The following is a 15,068-nucleotide window of genomic DNA, read 5'->3' on the forward strand; positions in this document are numbered from 1 at the left end:
TATTTCACATTTCAAATCCCCTTTGTTCTATGTTTGTAAAAATGACAGATAAAGGAGGGGTAATTAAAGGTTGCTGTTTACTCCCTGGGATCAAGTTAACACTTGACTTGTACCTTAATGTGGACTGTGCTATCATTTCCTGGTCCAGACATGCTGTCAAGTATTTGCCTGTATAACTCAGTTATATGCATCATTCAGGGAGGACCCAGCTAACCTAGCACCAGTCGATGATCAGTCCTCAATTAGCTGATTCCAGTCGATGACATTAACCTTCATTTATATAGTGCCTTTAATATAGTAAAATGCTCCAAGCACTTCAAAAGGAATTTGACACCAAGGCAACTATGCACAAGTGAGCTAGTGTTACAACCGGTCCCCAGGTGCGGTTCTCCCAATTTGTTATGATCCCAGACAAGGCACCCCCAAATTCTTATGCTCCTGGGTGAGGAGGGGTGAACTGGCTCCCCTTCTTTATTCAACTCCCTCGCAGCAAGGTTAATTTAAAAAGGATCCCTTCCCTCATGTGTACATTTTCTGAGTTCAAATGTATTTATGTTCTAAAGGGAGCCTAATTAACCAGGTTTTCTTGAGCCAAAGAAAGAGTGAGTTTATTAGTTACTAAAACATGAGAAAAATTAATAAAAATGCAACATACATTCACAGAGATTAGAAATGAGAAGTGAGTCCAGAAATAAAAATTTAAAAAGTCAGTCTTTGGCTTGTCCATAAGGAGTAGATGGTGAAACATTGCGGCCATTAAGTTGGGTGCTTCTGGTACAGCTGACTTTAGCAGTTGAGCAGTGGGTATGCAAATTTTGGTTCCGCAGCTTAGATGAAAGGAGTTGTCCTGTTTCCTTTTTGATGGTAACTTTGCTGACTTATGATTTGCTTCTAGCAATTAGAGAGAGAGATTTTTTTACCTGCAGTGCAGGGGTGCCTAGTTGATGTTCTTCAGCTGTGACCTTCATAGCACAGTAGAACTAGAACACCAGACCAGCACATAGAGACCAGGGTTGCAGTTGGTTTTTAACCCTTTTTCTTGTGTATTCCTGGAAGGGAAAAACAAACATGTCTTTTGCCCAATAACTGCTTTCTTTTAACTCAGATCATGTGCACAGTTTGGAGTATAGCTCAACAGGAGATGGTTTCTTCTGAGATGGTAATCAGATTTTTTGCATTCCATCCCTTCCTTTGAAGTGTCTCTGCCTGTAGGAGACATTGACACCTTTTTAGGTGTGACATTCTGTTCTCTCTGAACTAGTTGGTCACATGTAATCCACATAGGAATTTTCCAGCAAGTGGTTATTTTACAGTCTCAACCAGCTTTTGCTTATAGGTCCTTTTTAAAAAAACACATGTCTTACTTAAAAGTTCAATATATCCATAAGTAATTCAGGGCTATGATCCGTGGTCATGGCACGAGGTTTTGAGCAGCATCTTAAAGAAAAATAAAGAAGCAGAGAAGTTTAAGGAGGGAATTCTAGACTTAGGGCCCAGGCAGCTGAAGGCACAGCCACCAATGGTGGAGTGATTAAAATTGGGGATACACAAGAAGCTAGAATTGGAAGAGTGCAGAGATCTTGGAGGGCTGTGGGGTTGAGGGTGCTTACACAGAGAGGGGTAAGGGTGTGAAGGGATTTGAAAACAAGAAGAAAAATGTTCAAATCAAGGTATTGCCAGAGTGGGAGCCAATGTCAGTGAGCACAGTGGGTAATGTTTGAATAGGATCTGGTGTGAGTTAGGATACAGCCACAGAGTTTTGGATGAGCTCAAGTTTAAGGGGGGGGGCAGGTGGTGAGGGGTGGTGGGAGGTTGGAAGGCCAGGAGAATGGTGGAGCAAGTCTAGAGGTAACAAAGTATGGATGAGAACAATAGGAGGTGTATTTTAATTGGCCCTCACTTCATTACAACACACTAGTGAAGCGAGGAATCAGTCAAAGACCTCGACTTGTGCAGAGTGCACTGCTGAATATTGGGCTAGAACTGCATCAACACAAAAACACAATGAACAACATGGTAGGACGGCTAAAAACAAAAAACTGCGGATGCTGGAAATCCAAAACAAAAACAGAATTACCTGGAAAAACTCAGCAGGTCTGGCAGCATCAGTGGAGAAGAAAAGAGTTGACGTTGCGAGTCCTCATGACCCTTCAACAGAACTGAGTGAATCTAAGGAGAGGGGTGAAATATAAGCTGGTTTAAGGTGGTGGTGGTGGTGGTGGTGGTGGTGGTGGGGGGCGGGGGGGGTGCGGGGGGGTGAGGTGGGGAAGGTTGGGGAGAGAAGTGGGGGTGGGATGTGGTTGTCGGGACAAGCAAGCAGTGATAGGAGCAGATAATCAAAAGCTGTCACAGACAAAAGAACAAAAGAACACAGGGGCGTTGAAGTTGGTGATATTATCTAAACGAATGTGCTAATTAAGAATGGATGGCAGGGCACTCAAGGTACAGCTCTAGTGGGGGTGGGGTGAAAAGGCTAGCAGGGCATACAAGATTTAAAAATAATGGAAATAGGTGGGAAAAGAAAAATCTATATAAATTATTGGAAAAAAGCAAAAGGAAGGGGGAAGAAACAGAAAGGAGGTGGGGATGGAGGAGGGAGTTCAAGATCTAAAGTTGTTGAATTCAATATTCAGTCCGGAAGGCTGTAAAGTGCCTAGTCGGAAGATGAGGTGCTGTTCCTCCAGTTTGCGTTGGGCTTCACTGGAACAATGCAGCAAGCCAAGGACAGACATGTGGGCAAGACAGCAGGGTGGAGTGTTGAAATGGCAAGCGACAGGGAGGTTTGGGTCATTCTTGCGGACAGACCACAGGTGTTCTGCAAAGCGGTCGCCCAGTTTATATTTGGTCTCTCCAATGTAGAGGAGACTGCATTGGGAGCAACGAATGCAGTAGACTAAGTTGGGGGAAATGCAAGTGAAATGCTGCTTCACTTGAAAGGAGTGTTTGGGCCCTTGGACGGTGAGGAGAGAGGAAGTGAAGGGGCAGGTGTTGCATCTTTTGTGTGGGCATGGGGAGGTGCCATAGGTGGGGGTTGAGGAGTAGGGGGTGATGGAGGAGTGGACCAGGGTGTCCCAGAGGGAATGATCCCTACAGAATGCCGCCAGGGGGGGTGAAGGGAAGATGTGTTTGGTGGTGGCATCATGCTGGAGTTGGCAGAAATGGCGGAGGATGATCCTTTGAATGTGGAAGCTGGTGGGGTGATAAGTGAGGACAAGGGGGACCCTATCATGTTTCTGGGAGGGAGGAGAAGGTGCGAGGGCAGATGCGCGGGAGATGGGCCGGACACGGTTGAGGGCCCTGTCAACGACCGTGGGTGGAAAACCTCGGTTAAGGAAGAAGGAGGACATGTCAGAGGGGAACTGTTTTTGAAGGTAGCATCATCAGAACAGATGCAACGGAGGTGAAGGAACTGAGAGTAAGGGATGGAGTCATTACAGGAAGCGGGGTGTGAGGAGCTGTAGTCGAGGTAGCTGTGGGAGTCGGTAGGCTTGTAATGGATATTGGTGGACAGTCTATCACCAGAGATTGAGACAGAGAGGTCAAGGAAGGGAAGGGAAGTGTCAGAGATGGACAATGTGAAAATGATGGAGGGGAGGAGATTGGAAGCAAAATTAATAAATTTTTCCAAGTCCCGACGAGAGCATGAAGCGGCACCGAAATAATTATCGATGTACCGGAGAAAGAGTTGTGGAAGGGGGCCGGAGTAGGACTGGAACGTTCCACATACCCCATAAAGAGACAGGCATAGCTGGGGCCCATGCGGGTACCCATAGCCACACCTTTTATTTGGAGGAAGTGAGAGGAGTTGAAGGAGAAATTGTTCAGTGTGAGAACAAGTTCAGCCAGACGGAGGAGAGTAGTGGTGGATGGGGATTGTTCGGGCCTCTGTTCGAGGAAGAAGGCTAAGGGCCCTCAGACCATCCTGGTGGGGGATGGAGGTGTAGAGGGATTGGACGTCCATGGTGAAGAGGAAGCGGTTGGGGCCAGGGAACTGGAAATTGTTGATGTGCTGTAAGGTGTCAGAGGAATCACGGATGTAGGTGGGAAGGGACTGGACAAGGGGAGAGAGAAGGGAGTGAAGATAACGAGAAATGAGTTCTGTGGGGCAGGAGCAAGCTGAGACGATCGGTCTACCGGGGCAGTTCTGTTTGTGGATTTTGGGTAGGAGGTAGAAGCGGGCCGTCCGAGGTTGGGCGACTATCAGGTTGGAAGCTGTGGGAGGAAGATCCCCAGAGGAGATGAGGTCAGTGACAGTCCTGGAAACGATGGCTTGATGTTCAGTGGTGGGGTCATGGTCCAGGGAGAGGTAGGAGGAAGTGTCTGCGAGTTGACGCTCAGCCTCCGCGAGGTAGAGGTCAGTGCGCCAGGATGTGTGGAGGTAGCAGAGAAGCTGCTGGTGTGTCGAGAATTATGCAAACAGTCCACGCTGATGGGGGTGGGGAGGGGAATTGTTTGAGGAGGATTCTGTGTTGGGACCAGTGGCTCCCGCACAAGGAGAGTCGCCCAGATATTGTGTGGCTGTTCCGTGCCCTCTAGTGGCTGGTTAAAGAGCAGCGTTAGTGGGAGGCTTAAAAAATAGAAAAAAGTATCTTTGAAAAAGAACGTAAAGACTAGATGTTTAGACCATTCGGCCCACCATTCAATCGGATCATGTCAGATCTTCTATCTCAACTCCACGTTCCTACATTATCCCTTAATTTCCATACTATCCGGAAGTCTATCCAGCTCAGTCCCGAGTGTGCCCAGACATCCACAAATCTCTCCATTCACAACCTTTAAATAAGTCTTCTGCTGCTCTCGCTTACACTCCGATTTACCTCTTGGACAGGACAGGATGGGATGGGGGTTCCTGCTGCTTGATCAGAGCAGCCACTATCCTGCTGAAGAGGCTGAGGATCTGGATGTTGACTGTCGCCTCCCAGGTGGACCAGACATTGGAAGTCAGCGTCCAGTCAGGAGGCGAGGGAGTGTGGGAGAAAATGGAGATTTAAAAAAAAACATTTCTAACCCAGAGCATAAGGTTCCCGTACAGTGGTCTGTGAACCTGTTGTTTTCTTATTTGTTTACCCAGGAGGAGGGCTGAATGAAGCATGATACTCGACATAATGTCGGCAGTTGAGTTCGAGTGCAGAATGAGCAGCCTTCAGTGGCGCGCCTCTGGTTCATGCAGAGAGAGGAAAAATAAAATAGAGAGAGCAATAACACAGTGGGCAGCTGCGAAATAAACTGCACAGACGCAGCTACAAAGACCCACTAGATTGGAAGACTAAGTATGAATGGCTATGCAATATGAAGTGTGAGGGCATGTAGAGGAGACCTCTTGTCAGATTGTAATGAAAAGCATCACCAAGTCTGAAATACCTTATGAATTGATTTTTTGTGTGTGTGTAATTAATTGGCCAGTCGGAGACACTGATCGTCACGCAGGAGTGCACATTCGTTTTTTGAACTCATTCATTTGAGTGCTGACAGTTCTGGTATTAGCCCTGGCAACAATGAATTGTTCTGCTTATGGCTTGTAACAGTTTGAAATTACACAGTGGCCTCTGGCAGCTACATTACTGAGCGGGGAGAGGAAGCCACAGACTGATGGCTACCTCAACACTTTTGGCCTCACTGCTCCTACAAGACAGGGAATATTTATAGAAAATTAGGAATCCCAACAGTATTCCGAAGCAAACGATGAGATCTCAGGTGACACAACCTCTCACCAAAAACTGTAGAAGCATCCTTAATATTTAAATAAAAACGTACCATTCCCACTAGTAACAATGGATGTTTTCCTGGGTGGAGATTATTTTTTTCAGGGAAGGCAAATCTCCTTCCCTTCTTGAAGCATTGACTTCATTTAGCAGGTTATTAAACTGTGTAGGAGACGTTGAAAGAAAAAAAAAAATAAAGGGTTTTTACAGAGTTCTGAACTTCAGGATGCCCCAAAGTGCTTCACACCCAATGAAGTAGCTTTTGAAGCCTAATCACTGTTGTCGTTGAGGAAACCCAGCACTCAGTTTGCACACAAGCTCCAATCATCAGCACTATGATAATGACCAAATCATCTGCGTTTTTAGTGATCTTGGTTGAGGGATAAATTCTGGCCAGGATTAATTCTGTGGTTCTTTAAAATAGTGCGATGGATTTGTTTACATTCACCTTCATGAGAGGGGAAACCTTTCATCTGAAAGACTCTGGACCCTGACAACATTCTGGCAATAGCATGAAGATTTGTGCTCCAGAACTTGCCGCGCCCCTAGCCAAGCTGTTCCAGTACAGCTACAACACTGGCATCTACCCGGCTATGTGGAAAATTGCCCAGGTATGTCCTGTACACAAAAAGCAGGACAAATCCATCCTGGCCAATTACCACCCCATCAGTCTATTCTCCAACATCAGTAAAGTAATGGAAAGGCTCATCAACAGTGCTAGCAAGCGGCACTTGCTTAGCAAAACCTGCTCACTGACACCCAGTTTGGGTTCTACCAGGTCCACTCAGCTCCTGACGTCATTACAGCCTTGGTTCAAACATGGACAAAAGAACTGAACTCCCGAGGTGAGGTGAGAGTGACTGCCCTTGACATCAAGGAAGCATTTGACCGAGTGTGGCATCAAGGAGCTCTAGCAAAACTGGAGCCAATGGGAATCGGGGGGATTACTCTCCACTGCTTGGGGTCACAACCAGCATAAATGAAGATGGTTGTGGTTTTTGGAGGTCAGTCATTTCAGCTCCAGGACATCACTGCAGGAGTTCCTCAGGGTAGTGTCCTCAGCCCAACCAACTTCATCAATGACCTTCCTTCCATCATAAGGTCAGAAGTGGGGATGTTCACTGATGATTGCACAATGTTCAGCACCATTCACGGCTCCTCAGATACTGAACCATGTCCAAATACAGCAAGACCTGGACAATATTCAGGTTTGGGCTGGCAAGTGGCAAGTAACATTCACACCACACAAGTGTTAGGCAATGACAATCTCCAACACGAGCAAATCCAACCATTGCCCCTTGATGTTCTAATGGCATTATCATCACTGAATCCCCCGCTATCAACACTCTGAGGTTTATCATTGACCAGAAACTGAACTGGACCAGCCATATAAATACTGTGGCTACAAAAGCAGGTCAGAGGCCAGGAATCCTGCAGTGAGTAACTCACCTCCTGACTCCCTAAAGCCTGTCCACCATATACAAGGCACAGGCCAGGAGTGTGATGGAATACTCCCCACTTGCCTGGATGAGTGCAGCTCAAGAAGCTTGACACCATCCAAGACAAAGCAGTCCACTTGACTGGCACCATGTCCACAAACATTCACTCCCTTCAACAACGAAGCACAATAGCAGCATGTGTACCGCCTGCAAGATGCACTGCAGGAATTCACCAAGGCTCTTTCGACAGCACCTTCCAAACCCACAACCACTACCATCTAGAAGGATAAGGGCAGCAGATAGATGGGAACACCACCACCTGGAAGTTCCCCTCCAAGTCACTCACCATCCTGACTTGGAAATATATCGCTGTTCCTTCACTGTGGCTGGTTCAAAATCCTGGAACTCCCTCCCTAACAGCACTGTGGGTGTACCTACACCACATGGACTGCAGTGATTCAAGAAGGCAGCTCACCACCACCTTCTCAAGGGCAACTAGGGATGGGCAATAAATGCTGGCCCAGCCAGCGAAGCCCACATCCCATGAATGAATTAAAAAAATACTGCACCTCAGATGGTGCAGCACTCCCTCAGTTCTGCATCAGGACTACCAGCCTGGATTATGGTTTCAAGCCTCTGGAATGGGGCTTGAGATCATGATATTCTGTCTCAGAGCGGAGAGTGCTGCACCCTGAGTCTCAGCTGACATGGACAATTGGAAATGTGTCCTGGTGTCAGATGTCCTGGTATGGAGGTAAGAAGGGTGTTGTGGGGGTTGGTGTGGGGGTGGTTTGGTGAGATTTAAAATGTATTTACAAAGTAAATAATGGTCCAGTATTTTGAACAGAAATTCTCCCATCTGAATCAATCTTACCCAGATGATCGCAAACAGTGGGGGCAGGGTGAAGGATTCTGCCTGGTAACTTCAGCCTCTCTCATGCTCTCACTTTCTGACAAGTTTTTGGAAATAGATTTTCACTTTTTAGATCAGACAAATCTTTGTCTCCAATTAGTGCACCCAGCACACTGACTCGAGAGCAACTACTGAGGCAAATTACCTATAAATAGCAGTTTAAATGCGGGCAAACACTGATAAAGCCTTGCAAACTCACACCCTCTCTTCTTTTAAAATTTTTAGAAATTTATTCCAGGCCAGCATTTGTTGTCCATCCCTAATTGCCCTTGAGAACTGAGCTACTTGCTAGGCCATTGAGGCACACAGGAAGGATGTAATAGCTCTGGAGAGAGAGCAGAGGAGGTTTACAAGAATGTTGCCAGGGTTAGAAAAGTGTAGCTACGAGGAGAGATTGGATAGGTTGGGGTTACTTTCCTTAGAACAAAGAAGACTGAGAGGTGACTTGATTGAGGTGTACAAAATTATGAGGGGAATAGATAGAGTGGACAGGATAAAATTGTTTCCTTTGATGGGGAATTCTAGAACCAGGGGACATAGATTCAAGATAAGTGGCAGAAGGTGTAGGGGGGACATGAGGAAGAACTTTTTTACACAGAGGGTAGTGGGTGTCTGGAATTCACTGCCCAAGTTGGTGGTAAAGGCAGAGACTTTAAACTCTTTTAAAAAGTACCTGGATCTGCACCTAAAGTGCTGTAAACGGCATGACAATGGGCCGGGTGCAGGAAGGTGGGATTAGAAAGGGCACCTGGGTATCCTCAGGCTGGCATGGAAAAGATGGGCCAAATGGCCTCCTTCTGTGCTGTAACTTTTCTATAGTTCTATTTCAGACGGCAGTTAAGAGTCAACCACATTGCTGTGGGTCTGGAGTCACATGTAGGCCAGACCAGGTAAGGATGGCAGATTTTCTTCCCTCTTTATGGTTTTAACAATGGTTTCCTGGTCACTATTATTAATTGAATTTAAATTCCACCAGCTGCCATGGATGGGATTTGAACTCGTGTCCCCAGGGAATTAACTTGGGCCTCTGGATTATTGGCTCAGTGACATTACCACTATGCCACCATCTCCCCCACTAGTGGGTCTCCTGATTGTAAGTTGGAGGATACAGAAAGAAGAAACAACAGTTATATAGCACCTTTCATAATCTCAAGATGTCCCAAAGCAGTTTACAGCCAATGAAGTATTTTTCAAGTGTTGTAATGTAGGAAGCATAATAGCAAATCTATACAGCGCAAGATCCCACAAACAGCAATGTGATAATGACCAGTTAATCTGTCTTAGTGATGATGGTTGAGGGATAAATATTGGCCCCAGGACACTGGGGATAATTCACCTGCTCTTCTTCAAAATACTGCAATGGGAACTTTTACATCCACCTGAGAGGGCAGATGGGGCCTTGGTTTAACATCTCATCTGAAAGACAGCACCCAGTGGCAGTGCAGTTCTCCCTCAGTACTGCACCAGGAGAGTCAGCCTGAATTTTGAGCTCAAGCCTCTTGAGTGGAACTTGAATCTAGAAATGATGTGGCTCAGGTGTTAGGACTTCAAATCCCACTCCAGAACATGAGCAGAAAAATCAAGCTTTCCACTCCGGTGCAGTACTGAGGGAGTGCCACACATTAGAGGTGGTGTCTTTCAGATGAGATGTTAAAATGAGACCCTATTTGTCCGCTCATACGGATATGAAAGATCCTGTTGCAGTATTATGAAGTCAAGCAGGGGAGTTCTCCCCAGTGTCCTGGACATCACTAAAACAGATTATCTGGTCATTATCACATTGCTGTTTGTGGGTGCTCACTGTGCACAGATTGGCTGCTGCATTCCTTCAATACCACAGTGCCTGGACGTTAAGAGTACTTCATTAGCTGCAAAGTGCATCCTAAAGAAAGGAGGGGAGGAAACACAACAAAATATAAAGGAAAAAACAGTTTGCAATCCAGCCTTTTAATGCAAGGCCATGTGTCAGGCAGGTTGAAGACTGTTGCAAGGCTGAGAGAAACAGTTCAGAGATAAACAGTGCTTGCGGATGATAAAACACAACTCATCAGCAGCCATTTCTCTTCAGGCTGCCTAATCACCCCATTACACACCACAGTCTGCTCCAGTGGACGGTGACCTCTCCTAATTACCTCACCACAACCTGGTTCCTCATCCAAACGCAGCCCAAACAGCTGCCTCTGTTATTGCAGCTCAGTCCAATTCCTTTTCATTATCAGTCCCGGCTCCCCATGTGGAACAGACTGGTGGAGAGAGGCAGGGAGTGCGAGTTTATTTGCTGCGAGGGGAAGATGGATCAGAAACTAATGCCCTGCTGGGGAAGGTTGTCATTAACAGGAATAATTCATGCAGTATTCCAAAACTGTATCAGGAATATCAGGTCAGCAATAATCATCAAATGGGAAAGTGGATTTTACCACCACAAAACTTCACTGATATTGTCTCCAATTAAAAGATTTACATTTATATAGTACCTTTCACAACTACAGATTTCCCAAAGTGCTTTACAGCTTATAAAGTATTTTTTGAAGTGCAGTCACTGTTGTGATGTAGGCAATATGGCAGCCAATTTGTGCACAGCAAGATCCCACAAACAGCAATGTGATAATCACCAGAAAATCTATTTTAGTGATGTTGGTTGAGGAATAAAAGTTGTCCAAGTCATTCTGCATAACTTCCTTGAGACCTCAGTTTAATATCTCATCTGAAGGACTGCACCACTGATGCAGCGTAGCACTGCCTCAACATTACACTGGGCATTTCAGCCTGGATTATGGGCTTGAACCCACAAGACTACTAATGCAGAGGTGAGAATGCTCCAAACTGAGCCATGGCTGACACTACGTGTGGCTGCAACAGCCCAAGCTGGGAACACAGTGCATTATTATCAGGGAGAACAAGATCAGACTTGACTAGATATCCCTGCATTTGCACAATCAGTATCCACATTCAGAGATGATGGATGGTCACGTGAGTGAGTTAGTGGAGGATAATCCTTTAAACTTATTCCAGCAAGGAGTCAACGCCTTCAGGAATGGAAGTGAGAAACTTAACAATAAAAGAAAGGAGAGAAAAGATTTTAACTTGATAAAAAGAGATCATTATCTGGAACAATGCCTCTCGTTCTCATAGCTGGATAATCACACAGACAACGACACATATTGCGATAGCTGCAGAGCTGGATGCCGAGTTGGAACTCTATTTGCAAACAGCTCTCTCATCCCATCAACTCCCTCCAGCTGAAGGCTTGATGGGACTGTAGAGGCTGCCTTCTTGCAAGTGTCATTAATTTTTCAAACAGGCAATTACACCACACTGTCTCTGTCTCATACAGAGAGGGGTTTAAATCAATCACACACACACACACACACACACACACACACACACACACACATGCATGCACACACACAAATACACGGATATGTACACAAAGCTAGACACAGAAATGCACATCAGATGTACAGAACACACACAGATACACAAACCATGGCTGCTATGGGAATTTACTTTATTAAATAATAAAATGGCAATTTTTCCCTACCCCAGTACAGCCAAACGAAGCAGTGGGAGGGATGAGGAGAATTATTTTACACAGCAAGTTGTGATCTGGAACGTGCTGTTGGGATGGTGGTGGAAACAGTTTCAATAGTAACTTTCAAAATGAGAATTGAGGAAATAGTTGAAAAATAAAAATGGTAGCCCTTTTGGGAAAGAGCAGGGGAACTATATCTCACTGCATAGCTCTTTCAAAGAGCCAGCACAGGCATGATGGGCTGAATGGCTTCTCTCTGTGCTATCATTCTACGGCTGACCTCACCTTTTTGAGGAGTTGATTTATGTTCAAGTCAGTTTAACTGGTTCTAGTGTCATCAGAGTTTTCAAAAGATACTTCATTCCTCCACACTGAAACTGCATTTACAATTCCCATCTTTCCATAAAAACACAATCAGCTTCCCACGACCCCCATTGTCCAGGGTGAGGAATGCAGATCCCAGGCTGCACATCACACAGAGCTCCTGTTCCTCTTCTCCCTCCCTCCCATATGTACCGGTGGGATAGGCATTGAGAAAAAGGAGGAATAATAACACCAACAACAACTTATATTTGTATAGCTTCTTTAAAGTAATAAAATGTTGCAAGGTGCTTCACAAAAGTTTTATAAAACAAGATATTAGGTCAGATGAGCTAAAGTTTGGTCAAAGAAGTAGGTTTTAAGGAATGTCTTCGCGGAGGAAAGGGAGGTAGAGAGGAGGAGAGGTTTAGGAAGGGAATTCCAGAGCTTGGGGCCCAGGCAGCTGAAGGCACGGTCACCGATGGTGGAACAATTAACATCAGGGAGGCTCAAGAGGCCAGAATTAGAAGAGTACAGAGATCTCAGAGGGTTGTGGGTCTGGAGGAGATTACAGAGATAAGGAGGAAGCGGGGTCATGGAGGAATTTGAAGACAAGTGTGAGGATTTTAAAATCAAGATGTTGAATAATCAGCCTAGGCTCACTGACGTTTGAAGTGTAAGTAAAGTACTTTGGGAGATAAGAGCAGAACCGTACGCCGGAAAGATATTGGGCAAGGTAACTGGTGTTAAGCATTAACAGTGGGTGTAAATGTGATCGTGTCCTGTGCCACTGCTCAGTAATAAAACAGCAGCTTTAATTAAAACAGGTCAGGGGTTCCTCAGCCTCTCCGAAAACAGCATGTAGCAAAGTCAGACCTTCCCCATGACCTCTCAGTGTGACAGAGCTGCAGTGGGATTACTCTCCCTGTGCTACAAATGATCAGAATTTCTAATTAGATTCTGACAAACCTTCAGAAGCACAGAGAGCGAACATAAGAGTAATTAAAGAATCAGCCGACAGCAACATTTTAAAGATATCTAATCTTCATCATAATCTATGAGTGTGAGACAGTTTTAGCTTCCTTGACTTTATTCTTCCAAACAAGGCAAACTCTTCCTTTCCCCTCTCTCTGTGATAAGTGAGCTGGACAATACGACATCGATTCATGCACAAATTCAGTCTCCGAGCAATATCTGCAGCAAGTGCTACCTGTGGCTCAGTGGATAGCACTGTCATCTCTGAGTCAGAAGGTTATGGATTCAATTCATACTCTAAAAGCTTGAGTGCATAATCCAGGCTGAGGGTCAGTGCTGGGGTAAACACTCCACTGTCAAAGGGTCAGTACTGAGGGAGTGCTGCACTGTCAGAAGGTCAGTACTGAGGGAGTGCTGCACTGTCAGAAGGTCAGTACTGAGGGAGTGCTGCACTGTCAGAGGGTCAATACTGAGGGAGTGCTGCACTGTCAGAGGGTCAGTACTGAGAGAGCACTGCACTGCCTGAGAGTCAGTAGTCACGGAGCACTGCACACTCTGAGGGTCAGTACTGAGGGAACATTGCACTGTCTGAGGGTCAGTACTGAGGGAGTGTTGCGCTGTCAGAGGGTCAGCACTGAGGGAGTGCTGCACTGTCAGAGAGTCAGTACTCAGGGAATGCTGCACTGCGGAGGGTCAGCACTGAGTGAGCACTGCACTGTTAGAGGGTCATGCTGAGGGAGTGCTGCACTGTCAGAGGTTCAGTACTGAGAGAGTGCTGCCCTGTTGGAGGGTCAGTACTGAGAGAGTGCTGCACTGTCAGAGGTTCAGTACTGAAGATGTGCTGCACTGTTGGAGGGTCAGTGATGAGGGAGTGCTGCACTGTCAGAGGGTCAGTACTGAAGATGTGCTGCACTGTTGGAGGGTCAGTGATGAGGGAGTGCTACACTATCGCAGAGGCTATACTGAGGGACCGCTGCACTGTTTTTGCAAATCTTTATCCTTCAACCAACATCACTAAAAAGAGATAATCTTGTCATTTATCACATTGCTACTTGTGGGAGTTTTCTGTTTACAATTAGCTGCTGCATTTTATTCCATTAAATAAGTGACTACACTTTAAAAAGCGCGTGAATGGCTGTAACTGCTTTGAGATGTTCTGAGGTTGTTAAAGATGCTATAGGAATTTCCTTTTTGTCCAGGGATTGGAGAAGATGCAAAGAAGATTTACAAGAATAATTTGAGAACAGAGTTAAACTATTGGAAAGAGTTAGCAGGCTGGAGCCCTTTGCTCTAGAAAAGAGAAACCTGAGGGGTGACCTGATGGAGGGCTTTAAAATTTTGGAAGAGTTCAATAGAGTAGATCAGAGGCGTTTCCATTTGCAGGTGAGACCATAACCAGGGTCATCAATATAAGACAATCGCTAATAAATCCAATGCAGAATTCAGGAGAAATTTCTTTACCCAGAGAGTGGGGAGAATGTGGGACTCACTCCCACAGAGAGAGGTCGAGGTGAATAGTATAGATGCATTTAAGAGGAAGCTGGATAAACACATGATGGAGAAAGGAATAGAGCGATATGGTGATGGGGGAGATGAAGGAAACTGGGATGATGTTCATGTGGAACAAGTTTGTCCAACGTTTTTGTGTGAGGGACCACATTTCAATTGTTTCCTCACTCAGGGCACGAATGAACAAAATTCGGAAAAGACAAGGTTTAGCACAACATTAAACTGAATTTCCAAAGAAAGAGCATTGTCAAAGCAATAAATTGACAATTAAAAACTGCAATTAATTAAAAATTAACATTAAAAAGCGTCAAGGAGAAACGCTAACTAATAAAAAACCTTTTTTGCCTTTTCACTTTAGAGGCAGAGCTAGAGAGACAGACTAGGCCCCAAGTCCTGGTTATCAGTGAAGGGGGAGGGGACTGCGGCAGAGCAAAGCCGTTGGGTTTAACTAACACCAACCTGGTGTTTGCCTCTAGTGACACACACTCTGAGCTTGCCTCAGCAGAATTCATACAAGAGCGGGGCTCGGGGTTGCCTGGTTTTAGCCTGGTTTTCCTTCTCTCCCAGCCTGGTGTGTGGATAGGTTTTTGGGGACGGAGGAGGAGGAGGAGCATCTGGCTCGCTCCCAGTCTTAGGGTCCTCGGCCTCACAGACACACGCTCACTCTCTCACATACATCCACACACACTCATTCTCAT

The sequence above is a fragment of the Carcharodon carcharias genome, chromosome 23, assembly GCF_017639515.1.
Source record: "Carcharodon carcharias isolate sCarCar2 chromosome 23, sCarCar2.pri, whole genome shotgun sequence".
In the NCBI taxonomy this organism is placed as follows: domain Eukaryota; kingdom Metazoa; phylum Chordata; class Chondrichthyes; order Lamniformes; family Lamnidae; genus Carcharodon; species Carcharodon carcharias.